The sequence below is a fragment of the Hyperolius riggenbachi genome, chromosome 11 (assembly GCF_040937935.1).
Source record: "Hyperolius riggenbachi isolate aHypRig1 chromosome 11, aHypRig1.pri, whole genome shotgun sequence".
Lineage (NCBI taxonomy): Eukaryota > Metazoa > Chordata > Amphibia > Anura > Hyperoliidae > Hyperolius > Hyperolius riggenbachi.
Genome location: NC_090656.1, coordinates 111,057,796 through 111,076,084, shown reverse-complemented (window position 1 = coordinate 111,076,084; position 18,289 = coordinate 111,057,796). Strand labels below are relative to the sequence as shown.

Sequence of the window (18,289 nt, the reverse complement as noted above, 5' to 3'; positions counted from 1 at the left end):
AAAAAATTATCAAGGAAGATGTTTAAAATACATCCAGAATCACTATAAATTTAGATCTTCCTTGATAATTTTTGGGGGTTCACGTGTGAACTACAAGTGAAGTGAATGCACATTTCAGATGTGACATTAGATGTCTCTTTGCTGCTGAGTAACTGCACCACTTGTCAAATGTTGACCCACATGTGGTTACAAACACTGCTGTTTGGGCTGTATTAAACTGCAATTAGAAGGCGCATGTTGACTGGCAGATCGGGTGTTGCAAGTGTGCCACTTAGCCTCCCTATGTAAAAGTGCCCTAAGGGAGGGAGGGTTACATAAAAATTAGCTGCATGATGGACACTTCCAAAGCCAAATGCCATACAACTCAGGTCTAAAGGGTCCTAAAGGCCTAATATGTACATGGAAAAAAAGGGCTGTAACAATGAAGTCTGGATTTGTCATTTTACTGCCCCTAGGTCAAGTATGTTGGGGCTTCCCTTCCATGTGCAGCAGTGCCGCTACCATTCCATGTGCAGCCCCCTCTTCCATGTGTAACATGCATGTATGCAGACCCTCTTTCATGTACAGCTCCTGTTTTTCATGTGTTGTTCCCCATTTGCAGCTTTCTCTTTCGTATGTAGCAGCCCTTATTTCCCGCCTAGTGCCCTTTGGGCTGTAGCCGCCCAAGGCCCGAGCCTTTGTGGCCTTCCCAGAACTCAGACTTTGGCTACCGTAGAATCCATAGCAACTGGTATGAGGCCCAGGTGCAGTTACTGACTGTGTCCTTAGCCTGCCCTTTTTCGCGTTTCCCACTTGCTGTGACCTCCAGGAACTTTTACTTGAATGGAGCAGTGGGGCTTGGGGTTGGGGTGCAGAAATGGACAGCATGGAGACATAGGACTCACAATGCTGCCACTTGCGAGTTTTAATGCAATGTAAACCTGCATTAGAACTAACAGCTCATACAAATCAATGAGCTTGTACACATCAAATCGAAGCGTTGTAGATATGCACTCTCTGTCAGAATTGACTGGTGACGTGTCCTGGCTGTAGGAACACCACTCCTGAAGCGAGAAGAAAGTCAGCCGGCACCATCACGTATAATGCTCTGCCTCTTTTAAGTATTTATTATAGCTCAGTCATCTTACAGCATGACGTTTCGGAGTAGCGACTCCTTTCTCAGATGTCCGTGTACCTCCAGGTACACGGACCTGATGGGAGACAGGGCTAAGATGCATCTCAACTGGCTCATTGCCAGTGGGTGTATGATGGCCTGAAAGCCCGCCCACCAAAGGGAAGTCCACTTGCGAGCGGACCAACCGCCGCTACAATACACCCACTGGCAACGAGCCAGTGGAGATGCATCTTAGCCCTGTCTCCCATCAGGTCCGTGTACCCGGAGGCGGAGACAAGGGCATGACGGGCGGCGGGGGGCGTGTTCCGCAATGACGAGCGGAAGCGCCCACTCCCGACCCTCTTCCCTCCTCCGACCATGTGATGTTTGTCCTCTAAGGTGATTGGTTCACCAAATAAGAAACCAGTTCCCCATCAGGTCCGCATAACAGCGGAGATTGTGATTGGGGGTTAGGCTGGAACAAGCCTATTGGCTGATTTGAAGGATTGGTGGGTATAAAAGAACTATGTTTGTATGTGTATTGTCAAACCTGTCATGCATCTGAGAAAGGAGTTGCTACTCCGAAACGTCATGCTATAAGATGACAGAGCTATAATAAATACTTAAAAGAGCATTATACTTGATGGTGCCGGCTGACTTTCTTCTCTCTTGTACACATCAAATGCGTTTTTGAATTCACTTTAAAATGACGCACAGCATGCTGCAGTTTTTGTGCATAGCGTGTGCGCCTTCCACTGCATGCGTTTTAGTGCACACAAATGTATACGGTTACATGGTGGAAAATGGCGCAAGAAATCGCATGCATGAACATGTAACAGAGTGTGCATAAAGCCTTCAAAAAATCATTGTATACATTCCCATAGATGCAGTGCAAGCAGGTAGCCGTGCTGAGTACTGCAGAATTACTCCTGAACACATTGGCCTCAATTCACTAAGCATTACCGCATTCGATAATGCTGAAGACAGCTGATTTTTTTGATCACCTTACCAAATTCCAATTCATTAAACCTATTACCACACAAAAAATTTGAATTTTCGACTAGTGAGGTAAATTACCGACTTGTGCGTTAAATACCTTGAGAATTATCAAGAAATTACAATTCACAAAGGTTTACACATTCAGTAAATCGAGCAAGTGTTAAATATTTTCCTCCAGCTCTGACCAGCCAACAACTCACTCTCTCCATGCTCTCTCCCTGTGTTAACTTTGGCAGGCAGCCAATAGGGAGATCCACACAGCCCTGCTTCTCATCCCAATTTGGTCTGACACCCTGGAAAGAAGGGACTTCACTGTAGCAGAGCAGGGAAAAGAGACTTTAATGAGGCTTTTCTTCATCCCTTTAGATGTGAAAATCTGTATACTGCTATACAGAAGCGCTCCCCCTGGTGGCTGCAGCACATCTAAAGGGATGTTGGGGATACACTGGACGGAAACCCACGACTCCTACACACAGCTTCCTGCCTCAACGCTGACCTGCTACACCGCTGGTAAGTGACACTTAACGAGCATAGCTTACCAAATTGTAGCATGTTTGTTCAGTAAATGTAATAGATAGCGGAGATACCGCCGCAGAGGCAAGCTATCTCCGCGTATCAGCCGGCGGCCTCTGTCGCGCAGTTACATGCTGCTATTGCATCAGTCCCACTGATTGTTTTTATTAATATTCATGAAAGGTTCTAGCCTTCATTTTTAAGTATATTCAGGATAATGCAATCTTTCCATCCATTTGTGGTTATTAACCTCCTTGGCGGTAATGACGAGCTCAGCTCGTCCATTCCCGCCGGAAAGCGCCGCTCAGGCCCCGCTGGGCCGATTTTGACAATTTGTTTTAAAACACGCAGAAAGCACTTTGCTTGCTGCATGTTTACACCGCTCGTCGCCGATGTGCCGCTACCTGCCGCGTTATAGGGCCCCCCTGAGACCCCGTGCACAGCCTGGCCAATCAGTGCCAGGCAGCGCTGATGGGTGGATCGGGTCTCCTGATGACGTCATCACGATCATTGCCATGGCGACGGGGGAAGCCCTAAAGGAACAGAACGTTCAGAACGGGATTACCTTATGGGAAGTCGCGCCGGCGGCGATTGGAAGGGTGGGAGGGACGACGCAGGGAGGGGGGAATCATGTAGCTAGCGCTAGGCTAGCTACATGATTTAAAAAAAAAAAAAAACACAAAAAAATAGTGCTGCGCATCCACCCGGGCGCATTTAATAGAATGCCAGGGTGGTTAATAGTAATTTTTCTATGAGAATTGTCACAGAGATCTGACCATTTGGGGTGTTGTGTCACAATGTCAAAAAGGTTGGGAACTGCTGTCCTAGGAGGTAACTCAGGAGAAAAGGTGAATTGTGTGTGCGTGCGTGTGTACGTGCGAAGAGGATGAAGGGGGCACAAAAATCAGGTTTGGCTCAGGGCGCTGTGAAACCTAAGGCCGGCCGTGTGTGTGTGTGTGTGTATGTGTGTGTGTGTGTATGTGTGTGAGTGTATGTGTGCGAGTGTATGTGTGCGAGTGTATGTGTGCGAGTGTATGTGTGCGAGTGTATGTGTGCGAGTGTATGTGTGCGAGTGTATGTGTGCGAGTGTATGTGTGCGAGTGTATGTGTGTGAGTGTATGTGTGCGAGTGTATGTATGTGAGTGTATGTGTGTGCGAGTGTGTGTGAGTATGTGTGTGAGTATGTGTGTGTGTGTGTATGTGTGTGTGTGTGTGTATGTGTGTATGTGTGTGAGTGTGTGAGTGTGTGAGTGTGTGAGTGTGTATGTGTGTGAGTATGTGTGTGTGTGTGTATGTGTGTGTGTGTGTGAGTGTGTGAGTGTGTGAGTGTGTGAGTGTGTGAGTGTGTGAGTGTGTGAGTGTGTGAGTGTGTGTGTGTGTGTGTGTGTGTGTGTGTGTGTGTGTGTGTGTGTGCGTGCGTGCGTGCGTGCGTGCGCGTGCGTGCGTGTGTGTGTGTGGCGTACGTTAAAAAGGGGCGCTGGGAAAAAAGGGAGCGGGGTTTTAAACGATAAGCATGGATAACGTTTAAAAATGTATTGTACTGTATTTCGTTTAAAATTAATGTTTTATAAAGTTATAAATCATTAAATAATGTGCATTAAATCGGCAATTGTAAAAACGTTAATCTTTCGTTTAAATAGTGAAACGTATAATAACGTTTAAAAAAAAAATTACTAAGTAACCCTCCCTGTACCTACCCCTAACCCCTAGACCCCCCTGTTGATGCCTAAACCTAAGACCCCCCCTGTTGGTGCCTAAGTAACCCTCCCTGTACCTACCCCTAACCCCTAGACCCCCCTGTTAGTGCCTAAACCTAAGACCCCCCTGTTGGTGCCTAAACCTAAGACCCCCCTGTTGGTGCCTAAACCTAAGACCCCCTGTTGGTGCCTAAACCTAAGACCCCCCTGTTGGTGCCTAAACCTAAGACCCCCCTGTTGGTGCCTAAACCTAAGACCCCCTGTTGGTGCCTAAACCTAAGACCCCCCTGTTGGTGCCTAAACCTAAGACCCCCCTGTTGGTGCCTAAACCTAAGACCCCCCTGTTGGTGCCTAAACCTAAGACCCCCCTGTTGGTGCCTAAACCTAAGACCCCCCTGTTGGTTTTTTCGTTTAAAAATAATGTAAAAAAAAAAAAATTGTACTGTTTTTCGTTTAAAAATAATGTTTGAAAAAAAATATTGTACTGTTTTTCGTTTAAAAATAATATTTAAAAATGTATAAATCATTAAATAATGTGTAATCATGAGAAGCAGTAATAAAACATTAAGTCTCCGGGCGCCGCTTTTAAAACGTTATTTTTCTCCGGCGCCCTTTTTTCCTATCGGGCGCCCATTAAACGATATTTATTATAGGAGTGAATGGCGGCGCCCGATTTGTCCACTAGCCTCCTGCGCCCTTTTTTACTGTTACCGTGTGTGTGTGCTGCCAGTAGAGCACATTATGGATTTTCTAAGTTGCAGAACTTTGATTTATACACATTGCAGGTCATTTTGAGTTGTTTCAGAAAATGCTGCTTAAAACTTTGAACTATTTTACGACATCTCTTGACCCCAAGGACCCTCTCCCGACAAGCTATAAAGTCCCATTTCCTGGAAATATGGATTCGCAGCATATTGCGTACAAATCTCAGCCTGCTCCACAGATGTCACACTAACGAGAGCTGCATTTTTCACACACACTGTGGACATTTTGTTTTACCGTGCATCTTGTAGTCTCACTTAATGCACAGAAACTGGTCTAACAGGCTAAACAAATAAATAACTAAAAATAAAGTTGTTTTCTAAGAGAAAACGGTTACGTTGCCCCAAGCTGGAAGGCCCTATGACCACCATAAGGAAGCAATATCCTGTTCTTCACCTCCCCCGGCTCTGCAATGTGAGCTGCACTATACCCACCAGCTACAATACAGCATGAGATGCCTAATTCCTCTGTGATTTACACACATTTATTTATGTATGCTGTAAAAGAAACACATGTCTGTCTTCCTGGGGCTGATTTATGAAAACAGAAACAAAAAAAACAAAAAAAATGGAGACGTTGCTCATGGAAACAGATCAGGAGGATTTTTACCATTTCCAGTTTGTAATCGGATTTATTGCGGGAGGCAACTGATCTGCTCTTTGCTCCAGATATCACGTAAACCAGATTCATTGGCAGGATTTCAGTAAAAATTAGCCATAGAGAACAATAGCAGTTCTGGATCTCTGGAGACCACAGACTGTAAGGGCAGAGCTCACCCAGGGCCGGCCCTAGACTTTTTGCCGCCTGAGGCAAATTTTTAAAAAATTGTCACCGCCGCCCCTCCCCCCCCCCTCGGGGGGCGCTCTGGGGGGCCGCCGAGCTGGAGGGGTAGCTGGCAGGACGGGGGTATTGGGCCAGCGGCGGGGAGGGGGGTCGGACCCCCCCCCTCCCTTGCCTGGGTCCCCCGTCCTCCGCTCCCCTCCAGCCTAAATAGAAGCAGCCGTATGTGTAAGAGGCACGGGCGGGGAGGACACTCACCTCTTCCCAGCGTGCGTTCCACTGATGTCACTTCCTGCAGCGTCCTGTCCTGCAGGAAGTGATGTCAGTGGAGCGCACGCTGGAGCGAGGAGGAGGTGAGTGTCTCCCCGCCCGTGCCTCTTACACATACGGCTGCTTCTATTTAGGCTGGAGGGGAGCGGAGGATGGGGGACCCAGGCGAGGGAGGGGGGGTCCGACCCCCCTCCCCGCCGCTGGCCCAATACCCCCGTCCTGCCAGCTACCCCTCCAGCTCGGCGGGCCGGCTCCCCGCACCCACGGACGGGCGGGTGCCGCCCCTGGAAATTTGCCGCCTAAGGCAAAAGTTTCACCCCGCCTCATTAACGGGCCGGCCCTGAGCTCACCCCCAAAATGTTACCCAATACCAATGTATCTCTATTGCTGTCTCAGGGGAAAAACTACAGGGTAGCAGCCCCTGCAATGACAGCGGGCCCAGAGCTTGGGGGGGGGGGGGGGGCAACTACTAACCAGACAGACAGAAGTCCAACCTTCAGATCAATTGTTTTTGGTGCCACACTGTTTTGTGACCGGTGAGAAGATTATGATGTCCACCCTTGTTTTATGATTCTTTGCGAGATGGGCCCCCAGGGTGTGTGAGGGTCATCAAAAGCAATGAAAAGGATGGGAACATTAGGGGGCCCCACAAAGGTTTTGCTGGGGTCCCCATGATTTGTAGTTACACCCTTGTGCTGTCTCACCTTTATGTACACAGTATGTGATGTCTGTTTATTGTCTTTGTTGCCCTTGTTTGCCCATGTACTTCGTATAATACAATTGTTGTGACAGAGTGCTACTGAATACATTGGCGCAATATAAGAGCTGGTTTATATGGATGCTTGGGGGCGGTAAATATTTTGTTTCTGGCAGTCAACTAAAGGGATGCTTAGCTTAAGGGGGTTAAGTGCGGCTTCCAATTATGTGGATGGAAGCAGGTGCTTCTACCTTCTACCGACGGTACTGGTGTTTCCAGTAATTCACTCACAAAAATGAAGCGGTAGATCCCATCATTTCATACTGGACATTAGCTGTAGCATCCAGAATTAGCTACTTTTGGCTTCATGTCCCCCTGCAGGAGTCATATTGTGACAAATGGCCAGGAAGTGCCAGCGAATGCTTTTCTGCTCGGTAACAGAAAAGCATTTGGCATCAGCCACTACTGCCCCCAGATGTCCACATGAGCCGGGCCTAAATCAACAACAGAGGCCTTGATTTATCAAGATCAGCCTAATGAAATCTGGAACAGTTGTCCAAAGCAAGCAATCGAAAATATTGGTATCATTTAACAGATTAATCCTGACTGTCTGCTCTCAGCAACTGCTCCACTATTGCACCAAGTTCCCTTGCACTGGTCTTGGTAAACCCCAATGTGTAGTAATAATACACAAATCCATCTAGAGTGTCAAAGAGTGGCAACATAAATACTAAACCTATGGTATAACTATAGCAATTCAGACCACATAACTGCCATGGGACATCAAAACAGTTATTTCCACTGCTATTCATCTGGATGCAAAGCCAAGGTTTAATGCTGGGGATACACGGTACGTTTCTGTACCGTGTATCGAGCAGCTGATGCGGCCAGCTGATAATATTCAGCAGGTCCGATGATGCTGCTCGATCCCGCGTGCGGACAATGGCAGGGAATCGAGCGGCTGATAAGGAAGCGCCGGTGGGGACGAGCGGGAATCGATCCGCACGCGCGGGGAGTCGATCCGGCGGCTAATCGGCCGCCGGATCGACCCGTGTATGCACAACATAACACTAGATTAAAGTTGGCGGAGGCAGCTGATGAGAACGACCCCCTCAGCTTATATTCTAGTGTGTGTAGAGAGGCCCCAATTTCTGCCCGGCAAGCTATATGCCAGGCGGATCACCTTGATCAAGGCTGATAGCTTTCTTCTTGCCGTTTGCCCTTGTTGTTCCTCTGCCTCCCTGCCTAGCAACAGAACACGTCGTCAGCTGTACAGCTGGCTCTGTATCTGTACAGCCTCAGCCCAGCGATGTGGCTCAAGGGCTCAGGTACCGCTCCCAATTGGGTGAAAATAAGTAGCCCTCCACTACATGGCCATCTTTCCACGGATCAGTGAATAATGGCGCACAGAGCCTATGCATAAAAATGGCGCCGCATTAAAAAGATACGCTTATCGCTATTTATCGTTAGTACTGCATAATAATGGCACACAGGGAAAAAAGAAGAAAAACGGCACACACTAACGTTATTTATCAATAGTGCCGTTCATTTGCCAAACAGCAGACGTTATTGCCCACAGTAACGTTATTTATCAATAGCTAACCTACATAAGCCAAACTGCAGACGTTATTTAACTGCAAAATGGTGAATGGATTTAATGTAACACTGTCAAGGTTAGGGTTAGGCACCATCAGGGGGGTCTTAGGGTTAGGCACCACCAGGGAGGTCTTAGGGTTAGGCACCACCAGGGGGGTGGTTAGGGTTAGGCACCACCAGGGGGTGGTTAGGATTAGGCACCACCAGCGGGGTCTTAGGGTTAGGCACCACCAGGGGGGTCTTAGGGTAAGGCACCACCAGGGGGGTCTTAGGGTTAGGCACCACCGGCGGGGTTTAGGGGTTAGGGATAGGTACAGACAGGGTTCTGTGTGTTAACGCTAAATAACGATAAGGCTTTAACGCTAAACAACAATAAGGCTTTAACGTTAAATAACAATAAGGCTTTAACGTTAAATAGCGATAAGCGGCAGATTAGCGGCAACACCGTGCGCCATTATTCGCAGGCGCCATTTTCAGATGGATCCAAGGGGAACAGAGGCAGTGGCATCGCTACCATGGGGCGGCCAGGAGTGCTCCCGCTCCGGGTGTCAGCTCCAGGGGGGGGGGTGTCATCAAGGCCTCCCCAGAAGCCTTGATGACACAGGAGGGGAAGCAGCGCTGAAGGAGGGGTGGCAGCGTCGGCGGGGAGGGGGGAAATACCCCCACACATCTCCCTCACCTAGGTCCCCTCCTTCGGCGCTTCCCCTCCACGGGCGCCGGCAACGGGCACTGACAGGGCGGCTGATAGCCGCCCTCAGTTTACCCGAGCAGGGCTACGGGAAGATGGCCGCCGACGCCCGCACTGGAGACAAAAATAGACGGCAAGATGGCCGCCGACGCCATCTTGCCGTCTATTTTTGTCTCCAGTGCGGGCTTCGGCGGCCATCTTCCCGTAGCCCTGCACTGATGACGCAGCGGGAGACGGCGCGGGACATTCAAGAGGAGCTGCGGAGAGAGAGGCTGCCTGGGATTCGGAAGAGAGGTTTCATCTGCAGGTAAGTGAATGTTTTTTTTTTCTTTTACAGGTGCACCGGCCCGGCCACCCATCGCTGCTGCCCACCTACCCACCGCTGCTGCCCACCTACCCACCGCTGCTGCCCACCTACCCACCACTGCTGCCCACCTACCCACCAGGCTACCCAGCAGGCTGCCCACCTACCCACCAGGCTACCCAGCAGGCTGCCCACCTACCCACCACTGCTACCCAGCAGGCTGCCCACCTACCCACCAGCCTACCCAGCAGGCTGGCCACCTACCCACCACCGCTGCCCCCCTACCCACCAGGCTACCCAGCAGGCTACCCACCTACCCACCATGCTACCCACCTACCCACCACTGCTGCCCACCTACCCACCAGGCTGCCCACCTACCCACCAGGCTACCCAGCAGGCTGCCCACCTACCCACCACTGCTGCCCCCCTACCCACCACTGCTACTCAGCAGGCTGCCCACCTACCCACTAGGCAATCAGGCTGCTCACCCTTCACCACCTACCCACCAGGCTATCAGCTTGACAACACTCAAATCTGCTACCGACATTGTGTATTTTGTGGTCAGATTAACTGCCGACGTGTATTTTGTGGTCAGTTTAACTACCGATATTGTGTATTTTGTGGTGAAATCTGGTGCTGACATTGTGTATGTTCTGGTCAAATGTGCCGCAAGATTGAATGATTTTTTTCTGGTCAAATCTGCCGACATGATTGAATGTATTTTCTTGTGAAATCTGCTCACATAACGTGCAATGTCTGGTGAAATTTTCTCGCATTACGTGTATTTTATGTTGAAAGCTTCTGACATCTTGTGTATTTTCTGGAGAAAAGCTGCGCAATGATGTGAATTTTCTGGAGAAAGGTTGACTAAAACTTGGGTGCACTTTTAAATTAGCTCCGCCCCATCCGGTCATAGCCACGCCCATTTTTTGAAAATCGCCCTAAAAAGCTTGTGCAGTGATTCCCTATGAGTGTTCTCATCTGAGCAGTTCGTTTCCGATCCGCTCAGCAAAGCGCTGCCTGTACCATTTTCTGAGCGTTTTTGCTCAATAGAAGGTACAGGGAACTTGCAATGCACTTTGTATAGCGATTTCCCCAGCGCTTTGATGAATAAATACATTGGCCTCGATTCACTAAAGGGTGCTAAGTGTTAGCACGCCAGTGAAAAGGCACTTAGGACGTGAAAACGGCCGCTTCACGCGCTAAAATGCGCGCAAGCGTTTGCGCGCACAAAGGTTAGCGCTGCACGGTGCGTGCGAAAGCCTGAAAAGCTATTTTACACACGAACGGTGCAACGTTTCTCGCACAACGTTTCGGGCGCACCAACTTAACGTGCCATCATTAACAGCTTTAGACATGCAAACTATTTAACACCCTAGTTTGCACGTCCAAAGCTTTTAGGTTTGCTAACTGTGTTAGCACCCTTTTGTGAATCAAGCCCATTGTATTTATTCATTTCCGGGTCAAAGAGTTCACTTCCTGACTTGCGTCAGGAAGTGAAAAAAGCCGAATTGCTCTGCAAAAGCGCTTAGAAAAGCGCTAATAAAAACATGCAGCGAGCGCCGGGAGGGGAAAAAAAATAAATCAGCCTCAAAATCGCAAATCGCTGACGCCAGTGATTGCGATTTTAGATGTGACCAAAGCCTTAGCAAATGACTAGACAAGCGACTGATAACAGGCGGTTCGCCCGATCTATCTGGCGGATCAACTCACACAACTGTTAGGCTGATATCGTGCAGTTGGCCACGTGCGTACAAGTCATTTGAGCAACATGCACTTCTTGTAACCATTTAAAGGATGACGCTAATCAGGGGCGTAACCAAGACCCACCGGGCTGCAGAAAGTTAAAGCCCCCCCCCCCCCGAACCCGCTCAGGGCCGTTTTGGGGGACTGGAGGGGTCGCAGCATGATGGGAAAGCTATGGCCACACTCGGCGGGGAGAGGGGGACGGTCCACCCCTCCCTCACCTCGGACTCTCCCCTCTGCGCTCCCCTCCAGCTTCAATAACCATATGTGTGCAGTGGCGGGCAGCGGCAGCTACAGAAATTCCGTGCGCTCCAGCGCGGACGCTTCTCTCTCTAGTGTCTGACGCAACTTCCTGTTTATACAGGAAGTCTCGTCAGAGGCTAGAGAGAGAAGCGTCCACGCTGGAGCGCACGGAAGGTATGTAGCTGCCGCTGCATGCCGCTGCACGCATATGGTTATTGAAGCTGGAGGGGAGAGCCTGAGGTGGGGGGGGGGGGACTGTCCCCCCTCCCCGCCGAGTGTGGCTATAGCTTTCCCCTCATGCTTCAACCCCTTCAGCCCCCCAAAACGGCCCTGAGCGAGTGCATGGGCTGCAGCCCCTATTGTTACGTCCATGACGCTAATTGAAATCTACGCCCTGTTTTGATGCTGATCTGGCTGCCAGGGTGTAGATTTCAATTCACTGACGCAACATGTTGTCGCCGCTTTTCTTGCTCCAGACGATCTCTCCACTGTCTCCAAGCTCACTCGCTCTGCCATCTCAGAGCCCTGTGAACGGGTCAGGAGATGATTTTATTGGCTCCTGACCCTGTCTATCAACGTAAGCATCTCCCATTGGCTTACATTGATAGACGGTACTTAAGTGGTTAAATACGGCCATGTTGTGCAGTCAATCGTTTTGCTTTCACACGCAGTATGTAAATCAGTTGTTCAGTTGGATGGTGTGCAGAAAATACAAGTCGTGTAAACGGTTGTGGAGTTGGCTGTGCACTTTGTTGGACGTGTGTGTGAACCGTAAACTTGATCACGACAAGTAACTGATGTGTGCCTGTCTCTCCTTTTAGCAGGCTTTAATTCTGTCCTTGCACATTGAAACACTACAAACAAATGAGGTTTGGCAAGTTGATGGCAATTAGCCTAGAGCACAATGGCTCTCACACTGCATGCTGGCAGAGCTGAGGGAGCATTATCTGATACTGAGCTCCTGGTGGAGAAATGTGAGTAAAACTCCTTTTCACTGGCTTTTATCCCCTCTGTACATTTGACCTTCCCATGTTACCAACCACAAAGAAGCCCATCTATATCCCAGGCCAGTTCAAGCTGTTTCGCCACATCTTGTTCTCAGGTTTCACTCCAGCAAATCTGCAACTAAATGCTGTACAAATAACCTTTTCCTGTATCTGAAAGTTTTCTACCCCCACCACTGGTCTATTGTTGGCAACCCACTGAGATCCACCTTCTCCTCCCTCCTGCTCACAAGTCTCAGCATGTCTTCCACAAGCAGCAACATGTACAACTCCTTTCAAGTTTCTAATGAGAAAAAGACTTTGCACCCTTGGCTAATTCACACAGACAATGTTTTGTTGTCGAGCAAAAATTAATAATTCCATTTCATTAGCAAAAATAAGCAACTTGATATCCACACCAGTCTTCAAGGTCAACATGCATGGAACCATTTCAGATATACAAGCATAGCTATAAATAGCCTCATTCTGGAATGCCCCGGGGGAAAGATAGGGAACACTCATGGCCATCTGCTTATTATCACTTACTGAGACTTTCTCATTTGTTGCAACTAATCACTGTTTCCCTCTTCTCATTAGGATAGGTGTTATAATTAGTGAAGAGCACACGAAGCTATAGAAAAAATAAATAAATAAAATTGATACACGGATTATTAGCACTATAACAAATGAATGTATATTGTAAACTAATGTATAATATAAACTTTCCCACCTCTTGTCCCCCCTCCCCATTCATTTAGATTGTAAGCTTGCAAGGGCACGGCTCTCTCACCTTTTGTGTCTTGGAATTTGTTATTCATTTTGTATCTTGTAATCTGTTACACATTCTATGTATCATGTTACATGTGTCACTGCAATTACCAATTCTGTATTTTGTATTAGTGTCCACATTTTATGTATACCATTGTCTGTATTATTACGTACCCCATGTTTATTTTTCTTGCTGTGTACAGCACCACGGAATATGTTAGCACTTTATAGATCAATAATAAATAATAAATGTATATTCTATAAGCAGTACTTAAATCATTTAAGATGGTATGGCTCTCTGGCCCCTTAAGGATCAGAGCTTTTTTTTATGTTTACTATGCCGTGATTGGCTCACACTGATCACCTGGCCCCTTACCCAAAGCAGGAAGCTTGACTGTCCCGTGACACAGCTGAGTCTGCAGCTGCAGCGAGCAGGGATCTGCTCAGGACTGCAAAAAGTCATGGCATAGAATCTACAATGCATGATGCTCAGAGCCACAGATGCAGCGTAGAGTCTCACTTCTGCTGTCCTGAACCGGCTAAGATGAAATAACACAATTATGGGGGGTACTTAGAAAACTTGTTAGAGTTGTGTAATCAGATTGTTTTGCAATACACTGGCAAAGGGGGGATTTGATCTAATCTAATCCTAGGTACACACCATACAATTTTCTGGCATATTTACCTACCAGACCGATTATTTCCAACATGTCCAATCTGAATTTAGACCGATTTTTTGATTTTCCAATTTTTTTGATTGATTTTTATTCAGTTCTATGAAAAATCGATAAAAAAAAATGATCACACCATACAAAAATTGTATGGTGTGTATCTAGCATAAGTGTGAGCTAGTTACATGTACGATTGTTTGACCACTAGGGGTGCTCTGTCATTTAAGTTTATGCACAATGCTTACTTTCTCTATCACTCAGAGTTCAATATAACCATCTCAGTTTGGATTTCGATATTCAATTACATTGCAGAAAGCATCCATTTATTTTTTGTTCCACAGGGTAGATAACATTGGCTTGTTTCAGGCAGTTTCTCATAGTATTGGGATTATTGCTTTAGCCCCAAGCTTATGAGGTGTACACGCCAATACCAGTAATGTGGTAAGAGTCAGAGAGGGTAAGCAGGCATTCTCTCTGCTCTATATTCTCTTCTCACGTGTCAGTCACTGCTGTGTTTTCCACCTTGGCAGGAATGTCAGGGCAGCTGTAAAAGAGACGCCTCTGCCTGGAGCAATAACAGTACAAACGTTAGAACAGCAAATATGACTTTGGCTCCTGGTCGAAAAACACCAGGACTCCATTCTTAAAGCTCAACTCCAGGGAGACAGCTAAATGCACAGTACAATACGGCATATGCGACAGGTCCTACCTGCCGTGCTGGCAAAATATTTGTACAATAATCCTAACCATCAGACATTATGATTCATTTAGTTCAGATGCAGAACATTCAGTCACTCTGTTACCTACACTTTTTTCCACACTTCAGTTATGCAGCAAAGAGCAGGCAAAGCTCCTCCCTCAGCCTGCTAATTGGACAGGCTAGAGGAGCAGCACCATGATGAGTCAGGAATCTGCTCTGCCCTTCACTAATCAACCTCACATTATTAGACTGCACGGTGTTGGCAGTGGCACATTCCCTCTTTTGTCCTGTCTCCATCCTGACTGCCTGCCCCCAATGGTATGTATGTAGTCACATTACGTACATTCCACTGGGTCACAAGGAACGTGTTGGGGCATGTTGGGATCACAGTAATCGAAAGTATGGGAACCTTTAAGGTCCATATACATGCTGGCATTAAAGTCGGCTGAGGGGGCTGATAACGAATGCCTCAGCTGAAAATCTGGCGTGTGCACAGTGGCTCCCGACTGCTGCTCAGCAAGCAGGCCTGGATTTACATCAGAGGAGCCTAGGCACAGATGTTCTGGCACCATAGACTTCGCCGTCCTTGAATCTACAACCCCCCCCCCCATTGAACCACACCGCATGTGTGCTGGCTGTCCCAGCTGTGAATTATCCCTTACTTCCCCTGCCTGTCAAATGTAGCTACAGATGTTCCTTACAATTAGGTAGCTAGAGGAACCTCAATATTAGGTAGCTAGAGGTGCCCCTGATTATAGGTAGATCTCGTCAGTGGAATGCAGATACCTGGGCGAGTAACCCCTCATTTACACTCTGCTCAGGACTCTGTATAGGGAAGGAAGGAGGTGCTCCGGGAGGGGAGTGAGCCGCCTTTTCATCATCATGCGCCTGTAGGCACTTGCCTACAGTGCCTTATGGTAAATCCGGTCCTGTCTGCAAGTGATCCGCCAGCCCAGGTAGATCAACTTGCTCCAGCGACGTCCAATACCTATGTGCACGCTGCACTATGTTACATCTGCGCCACTCCGTCGTCCATTCGCCTCCTCGCATAGCAACAGAACGTGTCTACAACTATACAGTCGACTCCACGTCTGTACAGCACCAGCCCAGCGACATCGCCTAAGAGATCGGGTCCCAATCCCTGTCAAGCAACAGTAGACCAGAAAAATAATAAACAGCACACAAGCAATGGGCAAGAACTGGAGAATAGGAAAGAGTAAATTCACTCCCACTCTGAACTGAGCTTTTTAAAGTAAACCTGAACTGAAAATGTAAAGTCAAAATAAACATGCACAAGTCATACTTACCTCCCGTGTACTCTACTTATCAATCTCTTTCTCCTCTCCTGCGTCCTGTTCGTTCACTGTGATCAATGAAATTCTCTGTTGTCCATTTTGAAAATGGCCATTACTCCGTAACAGCTTTCTGGTCAGCGCACAGTTAAACTGTAACATCGCCCACTTGAGCCATAGGGAAACATGGTGAGCTTCAAATGGTGAGCTTCTGAGAGGAATTGATGGCAAGGTAACTATGCAATGTTCATTTGAAGTTACCTCATGTGTTAATTTTAAATAATTTTACTCAGTACAGGTTCCCTTTAAGTTTGACAGAGATCATAACATGATTATGAAAGACAGAAAATCTGAATTTCTATTTTTTAAAAAATCTCACATATGCTCTATTTAACCATTTCAGCCCGCGGTTTTCACCTTATGGATGAGAGGAATTTTTACATTTCAGCAATCATCCCATTCATTCAATAACTTCATCACTACTTATAACAATGAAATCTATACCTTTTTTTTTTGCCACCAAGGCTTTCTTTGGGTGGTACATTATGGTAAGTATTATTTTATCCTAAATGTATTTTAATGGGAATAATAAGAAAAAAATGGAAAAAAAAACAAACATTATTTCTCATTTTTCGGCCATTATAGTTTTAAAATAAAACGTAAAACTTTGGATAAAAGCCACACATTTTATTTGCCCATTTGTCCCGGTAATTGCAACATTTAAATTATGTCCCTAGTACAATGTATGGTGACAATATTTTATTTGGAAATAAAGGTGCAATTTTTCAGTTTTACATCCATCACTAACCACAAGCCTATATTTTAATAATAATATACCCTCTTGACATACATATTAAAACATTTTTATTCCCTGTTGTATATAGGTGTAATTTTACTATTTGGCAACAAGATGTCCTTGTGCATTATTTCCTGTTAGCATACAATAAGTACTCTAAATAGAAAGTAATGCATTGCTGTGTTACTTCGGAAGTGACGCAGGCATCTCATGGATGCCGGCGCTCACGGGGGCCTAGAGGGGAGATGAATAGGAACAAAGTTCCCATTCATTAATCTAACGTCGTCGTCTGGAGCGTTGGGAACAAGCGAGCAGGTGGGAGCGTGGTGGCGCCATTTGAGAATGATCACGGTTTGTTTGAACAAAAACAGTGATCATTCTCGCCAGACAAGCACGTATTGGCCCAGGGGACTGTAAGAGTTCTAACTTGTTATACCGGGTGCCTATCTGCATGTACTTACCACTCTGCTGCATCACCCCCAGTGATGCTCAATACACGTTTAGGTGCTTTGAAGAGTACCTCCTCTGTCTGTACTGTGTCACTGACAGGCTTGTTCCACTACTTCCATAGACTGATTTGTCAATATTAGTTTGTCTCCAAATCAAAAAATTAACTTTTCAGCTTCTGCCCTCCTAGTTAGTGGATTTTTATACACAGTGCACCTTGGTTTGTGAGCATAATTTGTTCCGGAAACATGCTTGTAATACAAAGCACTCTTATATCAAAGCCAATTTCCTCATAAAGATTAGTGAAAATTAATTCCACAATCCAAAAACATTTCTAGAAAATATTTATTATAAAAGTACTGGATAATTGTGATGAGCATGTATTTCGCAAAATTGTAACGTTGCATCATAATTCACAATTATAATGCAAAATCATAAAGCGAAATTTCAAGGAAATCTGAATTTTGTATGTAAACATAATCATCAACCATATTTTTAGTGCCGACTTTAGCAATTAAAAGCAAAGCCCCCCTACATGCTATCATCACCAATGATATGTTAAGGGAAATGGTGGGAACAATATAAAAAAAATAAATAGTTTGTGTCGTTTTAGAGGTAATTGATTTTAAAAATGCAAAGAAAACGTCATTTTACTGCCAGTTTTTAAACTCAGAAAACTGACGTGTACTATCACCACTACTGTATAAAGTAAAAATGAATTTCACTATGCTATAACTAAACACAATCACTGTTATCTGTTGGCTCAACTTTTTGTGTGGCATTACCAAGGAACTTATTCAGTGACAATTGCCTCCTTCTGAGGATTTCACAAAATGTGACATTGTACAGTCCCTACATTTAGGTTAAGTACAATCCTGCAGCATCAAAAGGATAATAACCATCGGCTCAGTGGCATAACTAGACTTAATAGGGCCCCCATGCAAAAATGATAGCATGGATCTCCCTTGGTTCCCGAAACCCATGAGGGTAATGTGATTGGGAGCCGGCGAATGGCAGCAGAGAGCGTCCTGCTGTGAAGCAGCTTCTAGAAGCACAAAAAAATTACAGACACAAAGGTGGCAGGGACATTTTTTGAGAGCAAATGGGGTTTTTTTGCTAATTGGCTGCACTTGCTTTTGGGGAGAGGGAGTAGAAGGGGGCCCCCCAAAGCCAATAGGCCCCCCTGCGATGGCAGGGGTCGCAGGGGTGATTGCTGCGGCCATGCATTGGCTCAGTTGTGATAA

The 18,289-nt window shown here is 46.7% G+C and overlaps 1 protein-coding gene and 1 long non-coding RNA gene across 3 annotated transcripts in view; both read left to right on the top strand.

Annotated features, from left to right (window-relative positions):
• The window catches only part of TSPAN32 (tetraspanin 32), a 254,676-nt gene that overhangs the window by 93,044 nt on the left and 143,343 nt on the right, over positions 1 to 18,289 (top strand). The gene's annotated exons all lie outside the window — the stretch shown is intronic.
• LOC137538484 (uncharacterized) overlaps positions 2,336 to 18,289 on the top strand; it is a 75,464-nt gene continuing 59,510 nt past the window's right edge. Inside the window, exon 1 of the long non-coding RNA XR_011024804.1 lies at positions 2,336 to 2,602. This is a non-coding gene — a long non-coding RNA (uncharacterized lncRNA). The remainder of the gene's footprint in view (positions 2,603 to 18,289) is intronic.